This window comes from Pelobates fuscus, chromosome 7, assembly GCF_036172605.1.
Source record: "Pelobates fuscus isolate aPelFus1 chromosome 7, aPelFus1.pri, whole genome shotgun sequence".
Lineage (NCBI taxonomy): Eukaryota > Metazoa > Chordata > Amphibia > Anura > Pelobatidae > Pelobates > Pelobates fuscus.
In genome coordinates, this window is record NC_086323.1 from 138,926,308 (window position 1) to 138,947,433 (window position 21,126).

The following is a 21,126-nucleotide window of genomic DNA, read 5'->3' on the forward strand; positions in this document are numbered from 1 at the left end:
TTTGTGCATGTTCTGATTGGCTGATGGCCTGTGGTCTTGCTGCTTTCTGGGCCTGCACTGCCCTCTGATATATTTAAATGTGGACTACAATCTAAGGTTGATAGTGCTGCAAGACTACAATCTGTGTGTATGATGTGACTGCAGGCTGGGATGGAACACTGTTCATGGCATTCATGCTGCTGGTCACTGGTGCAATAAAGTCAGTGGGAAACAGAGCCTTTGTCTCTTACCATGTTCCTTTTGTTCATGTTGATACAGGTTGCAGGGGTATATGATGGCAAACCTTTTAACGTCACCAGCTTCCATATGTCAAATGTGCATATATTTGGTGCTCTGTGTAAGTAGGACAATGCCCATTAACCCCTTAAGGACACATGACATGTGTGACATGTCATAATCCCTTTTATTCCAGTAGTTTGGTCCTTAAGGGGTTAAGATCTGTGAGTTTTTTGTGTACAAAAAAAGGCTTTTCCTTTGGCCAAAACTTGCCCACCCTCCTCTGTTTATTAGTCTGTGATGTTCTATAGTAATATGTGATAAATGCTGACTGACTGTTTTTTCCATGTTTTCCACTTAAAAAGTAGAAATCTATGAACTCTGACATGCATAACTACCATTTTTTCTGCTGTTAATTTTTTAAGAGCTGTATGTTTTGAATCATGTACAATTGCAATATATTTTAATAAAGCACCTAGAATGTAACTGTATTTCTCTGTAATAAGAGACATGGTACAGAAATAAGAAAATGGGGTTACTTATGCAAATCACATATCAGCCAGACGTTACCCATGTACGTTAATGCAGATTCCTGTGAAATCCTGACTCGTTTTCTAGCTTAAACAATCTAGGAAGGTACAGCTGCCTTCCTAGAAAGCGGGTTAGGGATATACCTATTATTGTGATGTGAAGGACCTCAATGTAGAGTTTATAAATGATCAGATAGAAGACAGCAGTCCTAGATATGATTTAGGAGCAGTTATGGAGTCGCAGGTCACGATGTCCATAAATGTTTGCCATTGTGTGGCCCATTTTTGTAGGAGCATAAAAGATGTCTCCAGTGCCCCTGGATCTAGTAAGTGAATTATGAGGTTTTAAGCACCAATTCGCCTTAGCAAGATGCTCCTCATCAAATAATACCCATAGTACCATGAGGCGATTGGGGATGGGAAGTGTTGTCACTGGAGCTTAGATTAACAGCTGCGGAAGGTAGCACCAGTGTCAACACATGGTAGGGCGGTCTGTAATGTAAACTACGAGACACCAAAGAGAGCAATAGTATAACTGTGCAATAATAGGGGGAACAAAACATAGGTAAAAAGAGTTATGCAAGTGTGCAAAATGTATACTCTCAGCTATGTCACTGTGCCTCCCTCTCCCCGTGGCCCACCCATATTTTAAATCCTGCCCAAAAAATGTAAGTCTTCTGATTTCTACAATTTTATTATTGAATAACATCTAACTGGAAACTATTGTCTTCTAACAAGAGTGAGTTTACATGCTTGCCTAAAGGGTGTTTATGCCAGTGGGTAGTTATTTTGAGGAAGCCCTATCCCCACTATTTTTATTTTTTTTTTAAAGCGGCACTGTCATGCCGAACTTACCTTTCCTCAATCTCTTCCTCTTCTCCCCCTCTCTCGGGATCTGTTATTCTTTTCTTCCTGTCTTCTTTAGTTTTCTTTAAAATCATAAGACAAAGTAGGGACTCTGTCTTATGGAGGATTCCTCCGCTTGACCAGCTCTGACCAGCGGAGGAGCAAAGTGTGCTTCATTTCCGCTGGTCAGACCAATTTTCCCATGATCCCTAGCTTTCCTCCCAGTTCCCACAATGCTTCCTGTCAGTATTGCCGAACGTCCTGTCACTTAGACAGAACGCCGGCAAAACTGCCGAATTGCATCCTAACAGAATGAGCACTGTTTCTCCATTGGTGTTAGGATGCAATTCGGTACTTTGTTTGGATCGGAATTTCATTCAAATGAATGAAACTCCGATCCTATTCATTGCTGTGGCTGCATCTTGCAGCCGCTTAGTAGATAACTCCCTAATTCCCACGGTCTCAGGGAGCTATCTACTAAAAGGCTGAAAGACCTAAATTGGTCTTTCAGCCAAATTTACTAACACTAAGTAAAAATGACTTGGTATTAGTAAATAATATGCCCCTACTCGCTATACCGCGAGTAGGGGCATGTCTAGTAAGCAGTGAGCAGCCTGTGGCTGCTCACTGTAAAAAATAAAAATAAAAAAAATATTGCCCCCCACCCCTAAACGACGGGTGGGGGCTGTAAAGTAAAATAAGGGAGGGAGACCTATTGTCGCCCCCACCCCTGAGCGGTGGGTGGGGGCCATAAAGATGATGAGGGGGGGGGGGACCTACTGTCCTCCCCCCCCGGCCCCCCACCCCTGGGCGGCGGGTGGGGGCCATGATAGTAGTAGGGAGGGGGACCTACTGACCTCCCCCCCGGCCCCCACCCCTGGCCGGCGGGTGGGGGCCATAATGGTAATAAGAGGGGGGGGGGACCTACTGTCCTCCCCCCCCCCCCCCGGCCCCCATCCCTGGGCGGCGGGTGGGGGCCATAATGGTAATAAGAGGGGGGGGACCTACTGTCCTCCCCCCCCCCCCGGCCCCCACCCCTGGGCGGCGGGTTGGTGCCATAATAGTAGTAGGGGGGGGGACCTACTGTCCTCCCCCCCGGCCCCCACCCCTGGCCGGCGGGTGGGGGCCATAATGGTAATAAGAGGGGGGGACCTACTGTCCTCCCCCCCCGGCCCCCACCCCTGGCCGGCGGGTGGGGGCCATAATGGTAATAAGAGGGGGGGGACCTACTGTCCTCCCCCCCCGGCCCCCACCCCTGGGCGGCGGGTGGGGGCCATAATAGTAATAAGGGGGGGGACCTACTGTCCTCCACCCCCCGGCCCCCACCCCTGGGCGGCGGGTGGGGGCCATAATAGTAATAGGGGGGGGACCTACTGTCCTCCCCCCCGGCCCCCACCCCTGGCCGGCGGGTGGGGACCATAATGGTAATAAGAGGGGGGGACCTACTGTCCTCCCCCCCGGCCCCCACCCCTGGGCGGCGGGTGGGGGCCATAATAGTAATAGGGGGGGGACCTACTGTCCTCCCCCCCGGCCCCCACCCCTGGGCGGCGGGTGGGGGCCATAATAGTAATAAGGGGGGGACCTACTGTCCTCCCCCCCGGCCCCCACCCCTGGGCGGCGGGTGGGGGCCATCATAGTAATAAGGAGGGGGGGGGCCTACTGCCCCCCCCCCCGGCCCCCACCCCTGGGCGGCGGGTGGGGGCACTAAGTAAATCCCCCCCCCCCCCATCAAGGTGACTAGGGGTGCCCAAGCCCCTAGTCACCCACCCCCCACCCAAATACAAAATGCCCCTACCTACCCCCCTCACCCTAAAAAATAGTGAGGGGGGAATAAAATTGCTAACCTGTAAAGTAAAATTAAACTTACCATTCGACGTCTTCTTTTTTCTAAAATCTTCATTTTTCAGCCCCAAAAAAGGCCAAATAAAAAACCATCATAGCCGTCGAACTAAAAATAAAATAAAAAACCCGAGCGCAAAAAAAAAAAAACCTGACGAAAAAGAAAAAACCCGAGCGCACATAAAAATAATCCATCTTCACCCATGGAGGGCTCCGCGCAGACTGAGCTCCGCAGGGCGGGCAAGGCTTATAAAGCCTTGCCCCGCCCTGCAATTAGCCTAAGAACACTCTGATTGGTGGGTTTAAGCCAATCAGAGTGCTTTTTGTCATTTTACAAGCGTGGGAAAGTTCTTTGGAATTTTCCCACGCTTGTAAAATGACACAGAGCACTGTGATTGGATGGCTTGAAATCCATCCAATCACAGTGCTCTGTGTCATTTTACAAGCGTGGGAAAATTCCAAAGAACTTTCCCACGCTTGTAAAATGACAAAGAGCACTCTGATTGGCTTAAACCCACCAATTAGAGTGTTCTTAGGCTAATTGCAGGGCGGGGCAAGGCGCCCTGCGGAGCTCAGTCTGCGCGGAGCCCTCCATGGGTGAAGATGGATTATTTTTTTGTGCGCTCGGGTTTTTTCTTTTTCGTCGGGTTTTTTTTTTTGCGCTCGGGTTTTTTATTTTATTTTTAGTTCGACGGCTATGATGGTTTTTTATTTGGCCTTTTTTGGGGCTGAAAATGAAGATTTTAGAAAAAAGAAGACGTCGAATGGTAAGTTTAATTTTACTTTACAGGTTAGCAATTTTATTCCCCCCTCACTATTTTTTAGGGTGAGGGGGGTAGGTAGGGGCATTTTTTATTTGGGTGGGGGGTGGATGACTAGGGGCTTGGGCACCCCTAGTCACCTTGATGGGGGGGGGGGGGGAAATTTACTTAGTGCCCCCACCCGCCGCCCAGGGGTGGGGGCGGGGGGAGGACAGTAGGTCCCCCCCCATTATCGTTATGGCCCCCACCCGCCGCCCAGGGGTGGGGGCCGGGGGGGAGGACAGTAGGTCCCCCCCCCCCTTTTACCATTAGGGCCCCCACCCGCCGCCCAGGGGTGGGGGCCGGGGGGTGGAGGACAGTAGGTCCCCCCCCCCTTATTACTATTATGGCCCCCACCCGCCGCCCAGGGGTGGGGGCCGGGGGGAGGACAGTAGGTCCCCCCCCCCCTATTACTATTATGGCCCCCACCCGCCGCCCAGGGGTGGGGGCCGGGGGGTGGAGGACAGTAGGTCCCCCCCCCTTATTACTATTATGGCCCCCACCCGCCGCCCAGGGGTGGGGGCCGGGGGGGGGAGGACAGTAGGTCCCCCCCCTCTTACTATTATGGCCCCCACCCGCCGCCCAGGGGTGGGGGCCTGAGGGGAGGACAGTAGGTCCCCCCTCATTCCCATTATGGCCCCCACCCGCCGTCCAGGGGTGGGGGCCGGCGGGGGAGGACAGTAGGTCCCCCGTCCCCCCCTTATTACCCTTTTTTTACAGTGAGCAGCCACAGGCTGCTCACTGTTTAGTGGACATGCCCCTACTCGCGGTATAGCGAGTAGGGGCATTGGGGAGATTTTAATCTCCCTTGTGCTATTATGGGGGTCATATTGACCCCCATAGAGTGAGGAGGGGACCTGGGGGGCTTATGAAGTGGTGGGGAGCACTGCTCCCTGCCGCTTCTGTCTTTACATATTGCAAGGAGGGAGCTGCACGCCAGTAGCTCCCTCCTTGTAATAAACCGAACAAACAAACGAGCACTGATACACAGTGTTAGTTAGTTCGTCTGATTTTTTCTATTCATTCATTCGTCTGTCTGATGAATGAATGAATAGGTGAAATTCCCGTTCGCATGTCCAGATGTTTCACTGGGCATGTGCGGGAATCTCAGGGCTATCTAGTGTGGGTAGATGACGTGTCCCACAGGGACTTCACCTACCCACACAAAGATGGCGGCGCCCTGAATATAGATCGGGGCAGAAAATAAAGAATAAAAAATAGGTAATGTGGGGGGCATTTGGGGGTGACTAGGGGGTCGATTGGATGTAGTTGAGGCGGGAGGGGGGTTAAAAAAAAACGGAATTCGGCATGACAGTGTCGCTTTAAATGTGTTCCTTATTCCATGATATAGAGAACTGAGTCAGTAACCTGGGTTTCTGGAACTTGTAGTTCAGTTATCAGACTTTAAGATATGAAAGCTGTTAACTGAAATACAACTCCCAGAAACATTTTGTATACATCCTGACTAATTAAATAAATGATTACACAGGTTGTGAAGAAGGTATTGAAAAGGAGCTGTGCTATCATCTACATAGATACAGTAACCACCAAGAAGGAATTATGGGAGGTGATTGGACAGGGAAGGCAGGGATAAGATGGGACAGGGAAGGCAGGGATAAGGTTCGGAAATGCTGCAAAACATGTACAGTATTTATGTATTTTTAAAAAATCTGTATTTTTTGCATGCTCAATTTTGTGTAATTATTCAGTCGGAGCGCTATAACAAGGTTATAGCATCATATAATGAAATTTTAAAAATACAACAAAAGCCCATCCTCACTGCTGCTCGCTTGTGGTCAAATCCAATGCTTCTCATACATATCGACCATTATTTCCTCAATCAATTTATTAATCATGCTTTGAGAATGGAACTCGGCCAGTATTACAACCCCAGCTTACAACATACAAAAAATTTATTTGAAAATCACTGCTCATCACCCATCATGTTAAAATGCTGGGAAATACCTAGTGAAAATATCAGTAAAGGCAGCAATAAATTTAAACAAAAAAAGTGAAATCACTTGCAACATATCTGATCTGGGTTGATCACCTCAATATTCAGGATTAAGTCAAGTTGTTTATTGTAAAAATAAATGGGAGGATTCATTGACAGATTCCTATGGCTGGATTCTTGTATTTTTCATCCATGGTGTATTGTTGCTGCTATCACAATGATCAGAGTAAGAATAATTGCCAACCAGCATACTATAGACAAGGCGTAATAGTGCTGGCAGACTGTTTTTCCATCCATGGTTGGGCAAGTGCATACAAAACACTTGAAGTTCTGTGCACGAGCCAATATTGAGGGTCTAGTGGGTTGGTGTTTATTTTTATCTTGAAGGCAGGTTTGACAATGGTCGACTGGCAATGCCAAAGGGTGATCTGCTCTGGTTTGTATGGCATCTGAATTTTCATAGGTCACTGGGAAAACCTGCACAGTCAGCTGATTGCAGGACGGACAAACTGGGACCACAGTGCGCTTTTTTTCAGGCTGAAATAACAACAATAAACAACATTATACATACAAAATGGAAGTTTTTAAAAATGTATTTCTTTGTGGAAAAAACACACAATTTACTTACTGTACTTTGCAGAGTCTAGGAAGACTTTTTTTATTTTCTCACTATTCAAAATCCATAGTATTCTTAAGTGAGCAGCAACCAAACTGTTGCCATTCTTTAATGTTGTTAGTCATGAAAGTTTTCTTTTTCAGTTGAAACATTGACCATAAATAAAATTCAAGTTTATTTTTTTCCTTGTAAATAGTGCAAGGTAAGTGGATTATTTGAAACCCCTAGTGCAGATCCTACCCTAAGACTATTTATTTATTTATTTATTTTTAATTCTTTATTTTTGCTGTGCAGAGATGTACAAACAGTTATGTCATGCCACAACAGCAGTTGACACAAAACTCTTAAAGGACCACTCTAGGCACCCAGACCACTTCAGCTTAATGAAGTGGTCTGGGTGCCAGGTCCAGCTAGGGTTAACTAATTGTTTTATAAACATAGCAGTTTCAGAGAAACTGCTATGTTTATCAATTAGTTAAGCCTTCCCCTATTTCCTCTAGTGGCTGTCTCACTGACAGCCGCTAGAGGCGCTTGCGTGATTCTCACTGTGAAAATCACAGTGAGAGCACGCAAGCGTCCATAGGAAAGCATTATGAATGTTTTCCTACGTGACCGGCTGAATGCGCGCGCAGCTCTTGCCGCGTGCGCGCATTCAGCCGACTGGGAGGAACGGAGGTGGAGAGGAGGAGGAGAGCTCCCCGCCCAGCGCTGGAAAAAGGTAAGTTTTACCCCTTTTCCCCTTTCCAGAGCCGGGCGGGAGGGGGTCCCTGAGGGTGGGGGCACCCTCAGGGCACTCTAGTGCCAGGAAAACGAGTATGCTTTCCTGGCACTAGAGTGGTCCTTTAAGACATAGCTTTACATAGGAGGTGGTATGCAGCAAGGACTTGCACAATTTTTTTTTTTGAGATTGTAATGCTAAACGAAGCGAAAAACAGTGTTATGGAGCACTTTTTGAACAGTATACGTTTACACTCGCTGCACATGCTAATCATTAAACATATAGGCTCTTTATACATTCTAATCCTTATACGTCTATCCTCGTTGCTCATGTTTAACACTTTATGTTTAACCAGGTGCACATTCTAAACATTATACATTTTAAACTTGTTAAATCCTATTGCTTATGTTAAGAGGGGTCACCGCTTAGTCTGAAACCTTCTACCCATATGCTGCTTAAGGTCTGAAGCAGAATATATAACCTTTACTAAGGTGATTAGTCATCTAAAGTAGCATAAAGTAAATTAACAAATATTTTGCAGTGCATAATTAAACAACACGCTTGTGCTACCACAACAACAGATACAAGCGAAGAGGAGAACAGTTAAAACATTTTGTGGCATGCAATGTCAGCACATTTTTTGTACTTAAAGTTTCGCTTGGAACATATATTATGTATATTGGCTATACATTAACATTAACTTTGCTAATTGGCAGCTAGTTATTGCGTTTAGGAGTTAGGTAGCGTAAATGGGCAACAAGCCTAGAGTAAAACATGTACGCTTTTTATGCCGCTGGGTCCACAGTCCTAGATCAGAGTCCGTGTCCGGTTACTTATCTTGGCCTGCAGCCAGCTTCGGGAGTCATAGAGTTAGCCGATACCCTGGCTAGGCATCTGTCTCACAGACGTGTATAGTCCACTGTGGTGAGCCATGCTGTTTATCGTGAGCGAGGTACTCCCCTTGCCCCAGGTCTGTTTCAGAGCCTGCACTATGGTGCCACGAACTTGAGTCCAAATTCTTCCCAGCCGGGAGCTTGCAGAGAGCTTTTCTGCGTTGATCTTGGCGTATTGTTCCCTTCTGCAAATGTGGTTTGTGCTTTGGGGGTGTTCCCCGGTTGGCTCTAGGCCCGGGAGGGCGTAAGGTAACGTGGTGTGCCTTTAATGTGGTCGGGTTGCCTTTTGGGGATCTCTCGCGCCTCTTCTCGCTGAGTGTCTGCGTTCTCACCTGTGGCGACGCTGCAGGGGGCACTCTATTCATCCGCTTCTTTAAGTTGGTCCAGAATTTTTTAAAGGCTGCATCCAGTCGCGCTTCAAAGTGAGGTCGGCCTGATGCTGCGGCGTTATTTGGGTTGTAGCCGCATCCGCCATCTTGGGCGCCATTGCACGGCATTCTGATTGTCGTGTGGGTAGCTCATAATGACCCGGGAGAACCTCAGCGTGTGTCCCAGCGGGGGACGGGATAACCCCCACCGGCCCAGAGGGGGGGGTAAGCGAGACTCAGGCTGCCTGCGAGTCGATTAGTGGACAGGAGACCGGCCGCGTCTCCTGCCCGGTATCTATTGGTAGGCCGCAAGATGCCCTTTTCAGCACGGGCATAAGCCGCCATCTGGTTTTCACGCCTGTTTGTTGCCTGCGTGCTTTTGAGTCAAGGTCCTTGCTGGGCGATATTTTGGGGGCTAATTGCCCTTTTTGTACAGAAAAAGGCTGTACTGTTGAGGAGCTCCCTCACCCTGCGTCCTGTTCAGCCAGCAGCCTGGCCCCGCCCACTCTACCCTAAGACTATTTATACTGTGTGTGTGTGTATATATATATATATATATCTGTATATACAGTGCCCTCCACTAATATTGGAACACTTGGTAAATATGAGTGAAGACTTAAAAAAATGAATGGTTGATCTTTTGTTGAAAAAATACACAACAATACTCTGCTCTCATGGATCTCAAACAATCGCAAACACAACACAGGTTTATTAAAAATTATTTGTTAAATATATGTGTGGCACAATTAATGGCACCCCTATGAATTTATATGAGAAATATTATATTTGAAGTATATTCCCAATGATAATTTACATTTTTTAGCATACCTATGTGACCAGCAACAGGAAATTGTTCAACCACACAGGGGTATAAATATGAGGTAACACATAGGCCAAATTTCTTTAGTCATTCATCACAATGAGTAAGACCAAGGAATATAAGTGTGATGTGTGGCAAAAGGCTGTTGAGCTTCACAAAATGGGAAGTGGTTATAAGAATATAGCAAAATCATTGAAAATGCCACTTTCCACCCTCTGGCAGTGGCATAACTACCAGTGGTAATGTGGTATATCACCAAATTAATATAAATATTACACAAGGTTCGTCTACATTAAAAGGTATTTATTTAGAAGACAACAACACAATACTATCACAAACACACAGCCCAGACCCACGGAGCAACAACCCTTTTAAATCTATCAATCTATATAGTAATCCCCTTCCCCACACGTTTGATCTCACCCACGGTTAGGCCTTCACCATCTAGTAATGGCTCACTGCTGCAAGTTCAACATCACATCCACCAAGGAAGAAAAGGAAGCAACAGAGTATAACATGGTTCACCAAGATAGCACATGGCGTCTGCACATCTGCTCAGTAGAACAGCCAAGAAGGAACAGAGAGAAATGAAGATAGAGAGGAGTGGCTATCTCTCTCCTGACTTGTAAAGGTATTGAATTACCTACTTAACATATCAAAGGGTAAAGCTTATCCCCCTGTAAGAAAGATCTACATGAACTTGATCACATGACCCCTGGTCACCATGTTAGTTTGATGACAGAATGTCACCACATTCCCTCACTTTTTCTTCTCTTATGTTGAGCACATTTAAAAATAATAATATTTCCCTCTTATCTATCTAAACTATGAGATCTGAAGTAGGAAAGGGGAGCACAGGAATTAGTGTGAGTGAGATGAGTAAGGTAAAAGAAAACAGTCAAATAGGGGTTGCATCACCCCACATTCCCCCACTTTTTCTTCATCTATGTTGCTCCGTTATCTAGTTATCCCTCTAGTACAAGAGAACCTAGTGGGAGCAAAAACCTGATATACAGGAGAAATTCAACCCACCGTCCCTCCGGAATAGTTCCCTCAGCGACATAAGTTCTCCTGTACTTTCCTATGGCTGTCAATTCACATTTTATACAAATTTGTCAAAAAAACAAAACAAAACAAAAAAAAGAAATTTAGGTCAATGTGTGTGTGTGTGTGTGTTAAATATGTATGTATGTGCAATGTACTAGTGGCAGAGTTTGTAGAGTGTGTAGGACTGGATGTGATATTTGCGGAATTCCATATTCTTAATCCAGTTCCGACTCCTCCCAGAAGGGCTGCAAATATGTCCAGTTTTTCCTGACTCCCTGCTTTGCCTAAACCACTGCCGCCGTTGTTCCGGACACCTTGGAAGAATAGAAGGATTATTAAAATGTAGACTAATCTTTTTAAACTGACTCCCTTATTTGGAGTATCTTCTGCCCGCATTGCCTGTCTCCCATCCCTACTGTGATACAGCTTATACTTATCCATCCTGTAACAAGGATCCACCACAATCTTCTGTTGACACACATCATCATCCTAATGCAGCTTTGCCTTGCTCTGTGGGAACACTAGATCTCATCATTAGAAATGTATAGCTATATGGGAGACTGGAAAACTCAGAGAAAGAATCAAAACAAAAGAAAAACAAACATACATACAGATGTAGAGAGATACAAAAATTATGAGAGTTATTGATTGCTGGGACCCCCCAATTGAACAATCTTTTCCTCCTCTCTCATCTGTTCCCTCAGTGCTTTCACATCTGCCTCCAATCTTTCAGTCTGTCTCTTTAGGTCCCAGTAGTCTCTATTCCCTTCTTTATTCCTCCAATTATCCCAGTCCCGTCTATTGGTCTGATGCTCATCCCATCTATGGTTCCTTCTCCAATTATTCTCCCAATAACTGTTCCTGTTGTTTCTCCGTTTTTCTCCCCAATTGTGATTATCTGTCCTTTTTAGCCTCTCCCAGGTATTTTTATTATTCCAATTATTATTGAGAACCTTAGGCCCCTCCCATCTATTTCTCCAATTCTCTCCCATTACATTACTTCCATTAGCACTGTCCCTATTCCTATGGTCCCTCTGTGGATCTCTCCATCTTTTGTCAAAGTCCTGTTTTGGTCTCCAGTTCTCATTATCCCTCTTGTTCTGGGGTACATCCCACCTCTGGCTTCTCCATTTACCATTTATATCTCTACCAGAGTCAACCTTGAATGTTCTTATGGCTGAAACAGAGAAGGCCTGTTCTGAGGAAGGATGCTTGATCCACCAATTGTCAGCTCTAGTTAGTACCATTTCTAAGTCTGCTAATGTTGGATCAAAAAGCCTCACAAATTCTTGACACTCCCAGGGAAGGGCTTCCATTACTTTAGCAATGTGTTCTGGTGAGCCCAAGACCAGAGGCTGCTGAGGTTGGCGTAGCGTATACCAGAACAATATCCTTTGAGCTACCTCTCTAGGACCATCTGCTGGCCTCATCGTAATATTCACAATTTCTTTCTCAATGCTGAGTAAATAGAAATTTGTTGCAGCAATTCTTCCTGCCTGATCAGACACACTGTTATTAAATCCAAATAGTCTGCTAGCCAAAGGACCCATAGCATATTCTAACAGTTCTGTCCATTCTTCTAAGTTAAGACCTCCTTTTTTCGCTCTATTTGCTCCCCTCATAAACCAATGTGTAAAGGTGTTAAAGTCGTCAGTTGGCATACTTCCCCACCATTTCTGGAAATTATCTTTGTCTGTGATTGACATAGTCCTTGTCTGTCTAGAGAAGCTAGTAGGCATTTCTCTTACATTAAAATGTTCAGTTATTATTATAGGGGCTTGTGGGACACAATTCACAATTGGCACATTTCCATTGTGTTTTGTTCCCACTACTGGTTCTTTAATAAAATACGACTGGCCTGGGCATACTCTAGGAATCTCCTTATCCCATTTATTTGTGTTTTCTTTAATTTTCATTTTATATTCCATGACTAGGTCTTGGAGTTCAGTGATCTTAGCACTATATGCATCTCTCTGTTGTTCTGTTTCTCTTAACTCCTTTTCCAACCCCTCAATCATTTTGTTTGTTCTTAGGGCAGCTATTTTAAAACAATTTCTTTCATCAAGAGCATCTTCCATTTTATTAGTGGTTACTAAATTAGCTTGCTGCAACTCGAGTACCATGCTTGCCAAACCCCCTATTGCAGCAACAACCGCTTGTGCCACCAAGCTTTTCCTTTTCTTAATATTGCACTTTTTATTAGTAACAATCTGTGTCAAAACATCCATAAAACCTTTATATTTTCCACAATTGGGGCCTGCTGGTTCTGGAAGCTCATATGGTCCACCATGTTTGTCAATGTCATTCTTGAAGTACTCTAGTACTTCTACAGAAAAATACTTAGTACCTAGAAATGACATTTTAAAACTGAGCTCTCCCTGAGTCTTTAACAATGGGATTAATTTAAAAAAAAAAACTGAAACTGGCTCCAAAGAGATTAACAAACTCTTGTCTTTTAAGAAAAAAACTTCACAGTTTCAATACAACAAATGCCCACAGAAAGCAACACACAAAACCACCCTTTTGCCTTTGTTTAAGTGCAGTAGGGGGGAGGAGGAGGGAGTTACAAATAAACAGAATGACTTAAAGGAAGAGATGGAAACTGGAAAATACCTGACTGTAACTTCAGCACAATGATAATTCCCAACCATATAACAATTTAACATAGGCACCTTTACTTCATAATATTTACCTCAAATACAAACTGTTCATTTTCTATTAAACACACTCCAGTGTAAAAATGGAAATGTTAACCTGGCTAAACAGTAGCCAACACTCTGTATTAGCCCCAATACCTTTATCATGTAAACACAATGCAAATTATATTTACCTTAGTATGGTGAAGGTAATACTTGCTAATTAACTTCAAAACCAGTAAATTAGCCCAAATTAGCATATTAAAATATAATCGCAAGGCTTGGAGGGTAGGAGTTATACCTAAACTAGATTATTCAAGACATACAAAAAAAGTATAAAGTATGGAAGCCTATAGTGTATTAAAATGCAGGCCTGAAAAAAAATTAAACATTTTTTATTTTTTATTTTTTTTAGGCCTGTACTATGATAGCCAAAACACAACAAAACTCAACCTTAAATATATGAAACACACAAAAAACAATAGTATGTTCAACATTGAGGCCTATGCTGGTAGTGTATTAAAATAAAATAAAATGAAGGCCTGAGAAAACACACAAAAAAACTAATCAGCATTCGAATACAAAAAGAAACCGCATGGAAGCCTACTATAGTGTGTTAAAATGCAGGGCTAGGCCTGTACTCTGATAATGAAGGCCTTAAAAACTACTAGGCCTGAACTATGGTAGTCTAAACACAACAAACTCAGATATTTGAAACACGCAAAAAGACTAATACTCTATTCAAAATTGAGGCCTGATGCCCAAGCTTGTATAAAGAATCAAATCAGCATTCAAATACAAAAAAGAAGCAGCATGCAAGCCTATTATAATGCAGGGCTAGGCCTGTACTCTGATAGCCAAAAACCCAATAAAACTCAACTCAAATATTTGAAACATATATTCAAAATTGAGGCCTGATGCCTAATCTGGTATATTAAAATGGAGGCCTGATGCCTAATCTGGTACATTAAAATGGAGGCCTGAACTAGACTCCAAACACAATCAGCCCTGGATTTCCCATGCAGAGGATAATTAAACAAAGTACTTTTTTTTTTGTTTGTTTTTCCTCCCCAAAAAGTAAATCTGACTATCTATTAATGTGTTATTACCTCATAAATAACCTTTGTAGAAGTCTAAAATTCGTTGGTCGCCATATGTGGTGTAATCACCAAATTAATATAAATATTACACAAGGTTCGTCTACATTAAAAGGTATTTATTTAGAAGGCAACAACACAATACTATAGATATATCACAAACACACAGCCCAGACCCACGGAGCAACAACCCTTTTAAATCTATCTATCTATATAGTAATCCCTTTCCCCACACGTTTGATCTCACCCACGGTTAGGCCTTCACATCTAGTAATGGCTCACTGCTGCAAGTCCAACATCACATTCACCAAGGAAGAAAAGGAAGCAATAGAGTATAACATGGTTCACCAAGATAGCACATGGCGTCTGCTCAGTAGCACAGCCAAGAAGGAACAGAGAGAAATGAAGATAGAGAGGAGTGGCTATCTCTCTCCTGACTTGTAAAGGTATTGAATTACCTACTTAACATATCAAAGGGTAAAGCTTATCCCCCTGTAAGAAAGATCTACATGAACTTGATCACATGACCCCTGGTCACCATGTTAGTTTGATGACAGAATGTCACCACAGGTAACAGTGGCCACAGCTGCAACTGAGCCAATAACTCAAGGGCCAGTCTGCACAAGACTAGTGGGCCAGTCTGCACAGGGCCAGACTGGCCCACTAACTTCAGGGCCGGTGCACAGCCACACAGCTTAGGGAGCGCAGTCTCTGGGTGACTGGCAGGAGAGGGTAGCACAACGCTTCCTTCCTGCCAGTCACTGCATGCAGTATGGCCAAGCAGGCCATGGTTAGAGTAACCTCTGTATCCTTTACCTGGTCTGCCAGGAAGTGCACAAACAGAAGATCCTCTATTAAGTCAGCTTGATGGAGGTCAGCAGGAAAAAAGAAGGGATGGGTCAATGAGACACATGGAGGTGCTGGGGGTAGAATGAGACACATAGAAGGGCTGGGGGTATGAGACACATGGAGGGGCTTGGGGGATTATGCACCTGGAGTGCCTGAAAGTTGGGGAATGAGACACATAGAGGAGCAGGGGGTTAGATAAGACACCGGTAGGGTTGGGGGCAATGAGACATATGGGGGGATAAGGCACATGGAGGTTCTGGGAAAATAAGACACATAAAGGAGCTGGGGGGGTAAGAGACACATGGGTGGATGAGACACACGGGGGGAAAGAGACACATGGTGGAGCTAGGGGGAACGAGATACATGGAGGAGCTGGGGGTAATGAGACACATGGAAGGGATGCGGGGAGAATGAGACACATGAAGGGGCTGGTGGGAGAATGAGACACATGGAGGGGCAGTAGTGTAATTTGGATTTGTGCTGCCCTAGGCATAATGAAACTCGGGCACTCCCCAATCTAACTTTGCCGTGTCCCTTCCTGTCAAGGCCGTACCTCTTCCTGTTTAAGACCAACACACAGTTTGACTGACAGACACACACTGACTCACCCACTCACTGACCGGAACACACTGTCAGATACACATACAATGACATACATTCACTGACAGACTTACGCTGACAGACACACACATTCACTGACAGAAACACACATTTATTCACACATTGACAGACACAAATATATTCACTCACACACACACACTGACAGGCACACACACACACATTCACTGACAGGCACACACTGACAGACACACATTCACTGACAGACACACATTTAGTCACACACTGACAGACACACATACATTCACTCACTCACTACAGACACTACAGGCACTCACTACATGTACACATACACACACGCACTGACAGACAGACACTGACATACATTCGCTAACAGACATACACTCACCGACACACACCAACAGACACTCTGATACTTACACACTTACACTCACACACATTGTCTCACAATTACAAATTATATATTTATATATTTTTTTAGTTAAATCCACCCAGTCTCCCTACCTTTAGGAGAGCTGGAGTGGATTATTCCCTGAGGTTCAGTGGGGCTGGCTGCTGGTGGCTGGGCTGGCTCCTGCTGGCTTGGCTGCTGGGCGGACGGGCAGGCAGGCAGTCTGTCAGTCGGTTGGCCCGTCAATGGAGGTGGTGAGAGAGCTGTAACCCTCGCGCACTGCTTAGTGATGCCGGGAGCCGGAGTAATGTCATATTCCTGCTCCTTCCAGCCTGCAATGTGAGCAGCTGAGCACCTCAGGAGGCCCTGCGGTGGCCAGCCTGACAGCTCTTGGGCATCCAATGGAAGAGGCTAGCAAGGCATCTGCCAGGGTGCTTGGGGGGACGTTTTTGCCACCCCCCTGAAAGTGCCTCCCAAGGCAACTGCCCCCACCCTGTCACAGTCCCCTCTTAGTAACCCTGTCATAGCACCCTCACACCCTGTCACAGCTCCCCCGACACTGTGACACCCCCACACACCCTGTCACAGCCCGCCACACACAACCTTCATCCCCACTCACACCCTATCATCCCCACACACAGGCAGGCAAGCAGGTGGTTGGTTCGTCATTGGAGGCGACATGGGAGCTGTAATGCTCCTGCTCAGCGCTGCATAGTGACGCCGGGAGCCAGAATGATGTGTGAGGGAGCTGAGCAAAAAGAGCTCAGAGGACAGTGCTCCCTTTCAGTAGTGCTCCCTCGGTAGTGCCCTAAAGGTGGCTAGTCGGCCAGCTCTTGGGCCCCCTGGAAGAGGCTAACAGGGCATCAGCCAGGGCGTTGGGGGGGGGTGGCATTTTTTTGCCACCCACCTGAAAGTGTCACTCAAGGCAAATGCCTTGTTAGCCTCGTGGAAAATACAGCACTGTGTATGAGCATACACTTTTATTAACATTTTTTTCTTTAAATGACAAACTACAGAGACATAAAGCATTTCAGCAAGCTGAATTGCTTTGTGTATCTGTAATGTGCCTCTAACATGTCTTATAAAATTCACCCCTACATGCTTAAATACACAAAAACATTCACACAAAGCAACATAAAAAACTAATTGCTAAATTATTGCAAGCAATAAAGAGCCATACTGGGACTATAGCAGAACAATAGAATTTCCAAATCCACTACTTTGTCTTTAACTTTGTTTTTCAATTTTCTACACTACATTCTTTAGGTTTTTAAATAAACAACAGAGGATTAAAGATTTAACTATGAAATATAGTAAATTGAAATATCACTTGCAAATTATAGACAAAAATAATTAATTTAATAAAATTTTCCAATTCAGTCTAGGCTTGGCTATTTTAACCTACATTTTGCAATTCAGATTGTAATTCATTACAATTTGGTGTTTAGTGAATTAACCATATGTTGTATTGTCTATGATGTAGACAGGAATGTGACACAGACATCCTGCTTCTCGGTCCATTAAGTGTGCACGCAAAATGGCAGTTCAGTCTCCCCAAACTGCAGAGTAATCCTTCTATACCACAGAATCAAACTGTAAGTAGTTTTTTTGTGATTTTACAGAATTTTCTCTTATGTCACTATTTACACTCGGTGACATCACGCACACATAATTAGTTATGCAATTTAGCATGGCCGGTAATTTTTCTTTCCTAGCAAGGTGGCAACACTGTGTTTAGCCAACCTGTGAACCGGCATCAGGGTCATGGGCACTCATGGCTCATTGATTCACAGGGGAGTGAAGGCTATTAAATTGGCTCATTTATTTTTCAACTTACCATAAATCACTGTTGTCTGATTAAACACCATAGTGATAGTAATAGTGTATTTAGAATGTATGTCTTCTTGGTAAATTCCTGTCATTCCCAGATCTTTCTTGGATTTTTAACATCATAGTAAAAAGGCACTTCAGTAGATTATTATACCAGCTTCTACGTCAAAATAAACACACACTTTTTTTTAATAAATGTACCTTTCTAGAGATGTTTCTGGAATCATTTGGCAGGTAGCTGGAACTTTTCTGGCCACCTTAAAAGCAAAATAAAAGTCGTCAAATATAAAAGAACAGTAATGTTCTAACAGCTTCCACACAAAGGATATTATTTTAGATTATTTTTGTTGTTATTGGTGGGATACATTTTGATTTCTACTATAGAAGTATTAGGGTACAACTAATATTGCAGATTTCATTTTTAATGTGCAATATATGAACTTGGACGAGAAGATCTATGGTTGATCTTGCAGTCCAACAGGAGCTTCGGTAGTCTCTGTCTTGAACCTGCGCACATGTGATAGAGTCCACCAGTGACATGGCTCATGGCATCCTTAATAAGCTGGGTGCTGAGGTAGAAATAGTAGTGCCAAATAGAGTGCCTACTCTACCCCTATCTCCCTATTAGTTCCCCAGCAATGAAGGCTGATCTATAGGGGTTGGTTGGGCAGTGCCTCACAGTTTTTGTTGCACTGAAATTAAAAAAAAAAAAAATCAAATTTATTGTAGTAGTAAGAACTGCATAATAAGTTTGTGTTAGAAAATTATGACTTGTGTCTTTCGTGGTTAGGCCCTGGGGAGATAGCGCAGCTAAGCGGACAAGGGCACATGTAGGAGTGTGGGGATAGATGCATGGGATTGGTTGGGAAGAATCTGTGGGTGTGATTATGTTCTGTGTAAGACAGTGTGGGGGAGGTCTTACCTCAGTGCCACTTGGGATTCGGGCCAGCAAACAGCTTCCCTCCCGCCCACCCTATACTATATTTTGTCGCAGCTAGCCGGGGGTATGTCCTTGCCAATTGAGTTTGAGGTTACGTTTAAGTAGATGGAATGAGATGAACAAGTTTTTTAAGGTCTCAAACCTCCCCTGCTCTAAAGGTTTAACTTTAGGTTGCCTGAGGTCTCGTGCCCATCGAGCGTGGATAAGGTCGGCTGATGGCAGGCATTGGAAGGATTTTTATGACGAGGGGGGAGGTGAGAGGGAGTGGTGATTAGGAACCACTCCATGTTTTTATTGGCAAGGACGGTTGGGTCACTGTATAACACTATGGGTGGAGTTATATATGTATATATGTTAATTTATGCTTATTTATGTCTAATGTTTTGGTTACAGAAAAGAAGAGATTTAATAAATAAAGTTATGGATGTGTTATGCAGTAATTTAGTTGTGATAATAAATGCTGTGGCCTGTTTCATCCATACTAAGTGGTCTGTCGTTATTGGGGGGTTTAATGGGGTTAGATTTTGTTCTAGGCTGCATCGCGATTCCCCACTACGTACATACAAGTTTTTAATGATTCATTATATAATTATTTGGGGGCATATTTGAAAACATGCTCCATTTTCTGCTCCAGCAGAATTTCAGACATAAACCATTGATTTTGCAGTGAGCCCATAAACAGACCATGTATTGTTATTTTGCTTGGGACTATCATTGGGTAACAGAATCAAAGCGAAGATCTGGCACTTTTTACAGTGGTTGTTGTGTCCTACATCTGTGTGACAATATGTTTGTTATTAAACAGGTTATGACATTGAGTCAGAGGTTGAGTACATGATGTAAAATTGGCATAACCCAATAAGTCAGGGGTGCAAAGTCTAGTGCCTCATCATCTTTAAACTTCATCATCCCCAAGTACCAAAATGCAAACAAAGACCTTTGGGGATTACTATGAAGACTCCACAACTGAGAGCCTTAATTCAACCTTTTAGAGCAGGGGTAGGCAACATTTGGCACTTAAGATGTTTTGGATTACATCTCAACCTGCCAGCATCATGGGAGATGTAGTCCAGAACAAATGGAATGCCGAAGATTGTCTACCCCTTGCTCTCTAGACAATGAAGGTAAAGATATGCTTTGAAAAATAATATGTAACTGATATCTCTGTCACTCACAAAGGACACACACCATCCTTACCTTCTTGCTGGCCAGTTGTATGCTTTGAATTTCTCTGAATTCCACTTTGAACTTTTGAAATGTCATGAATGGGACATTTTATTAATTCTGACCCAAACAGTCTCACATCTGCTCTGTTTATGCATTGATAAGGGATTCCCGGCAGTTTCTCAATAGGTTTGCAGTTCAAAGGGTAGCTTTCCCTTTTTCCATGATTTTGACAATCGAGTGAATGCTCACATTTTAGCACTGGCCCTTTTTTTCGCTCACATGTTACAGCGGCTGTTTGCTGGTAACTCTGCTCCTTGAGAAAGCCTTGACACAATGTTTTGCTGATATGCCTTTCATCAAAAGAAGTATTCCTCTCAGCTACTTGTTCAGATAACCCGTGTTCTTCCACCGGACCTACTCTATTATTCCGCAGATACATGACTGTTTTGCATAGGACATTTCATATTCTTTAGACTTCTTTTCCTTTAGATATTGGAAGTTGAATTTAAGCAGAAATGTCCATGTTCTCTATGTTTTGTGCTTGGATCTATGTATGTGCAATTCATAAATGTTTAATGAGACCTTCTCAGATAACTCCTAGACTACAGAAGTAACGGAAGAAGAAGTGGCCGGCATACGTCACGAAGGAATGCAGATTCCATGTAGCAACTTGTATTTATTTTATTATTGTACTTTTTTATTCAGAGTTTGTTATAACATATATAGGAGATTGTTCTGTTCATCTTTTTAAAAGGAAAACTGAATGTTAGTTTGTTTTTTGTAAAAAAAAATAAAAAAAATTTCTAATGTAATTTAACTGTAACAGCTATTTTTTCTTGCTTTTATTTAGAATAGTACCTATTTAAAAATGGTAAAACAAATTATAGTAAGCAATTCTGTAAAGACAGGTGAAGCATTTAGCCAATGAGTGATACTTGGTACATAGAATGTGCACAAAATTGACATTAGCGGGGGGCGGGGCCTGACCGC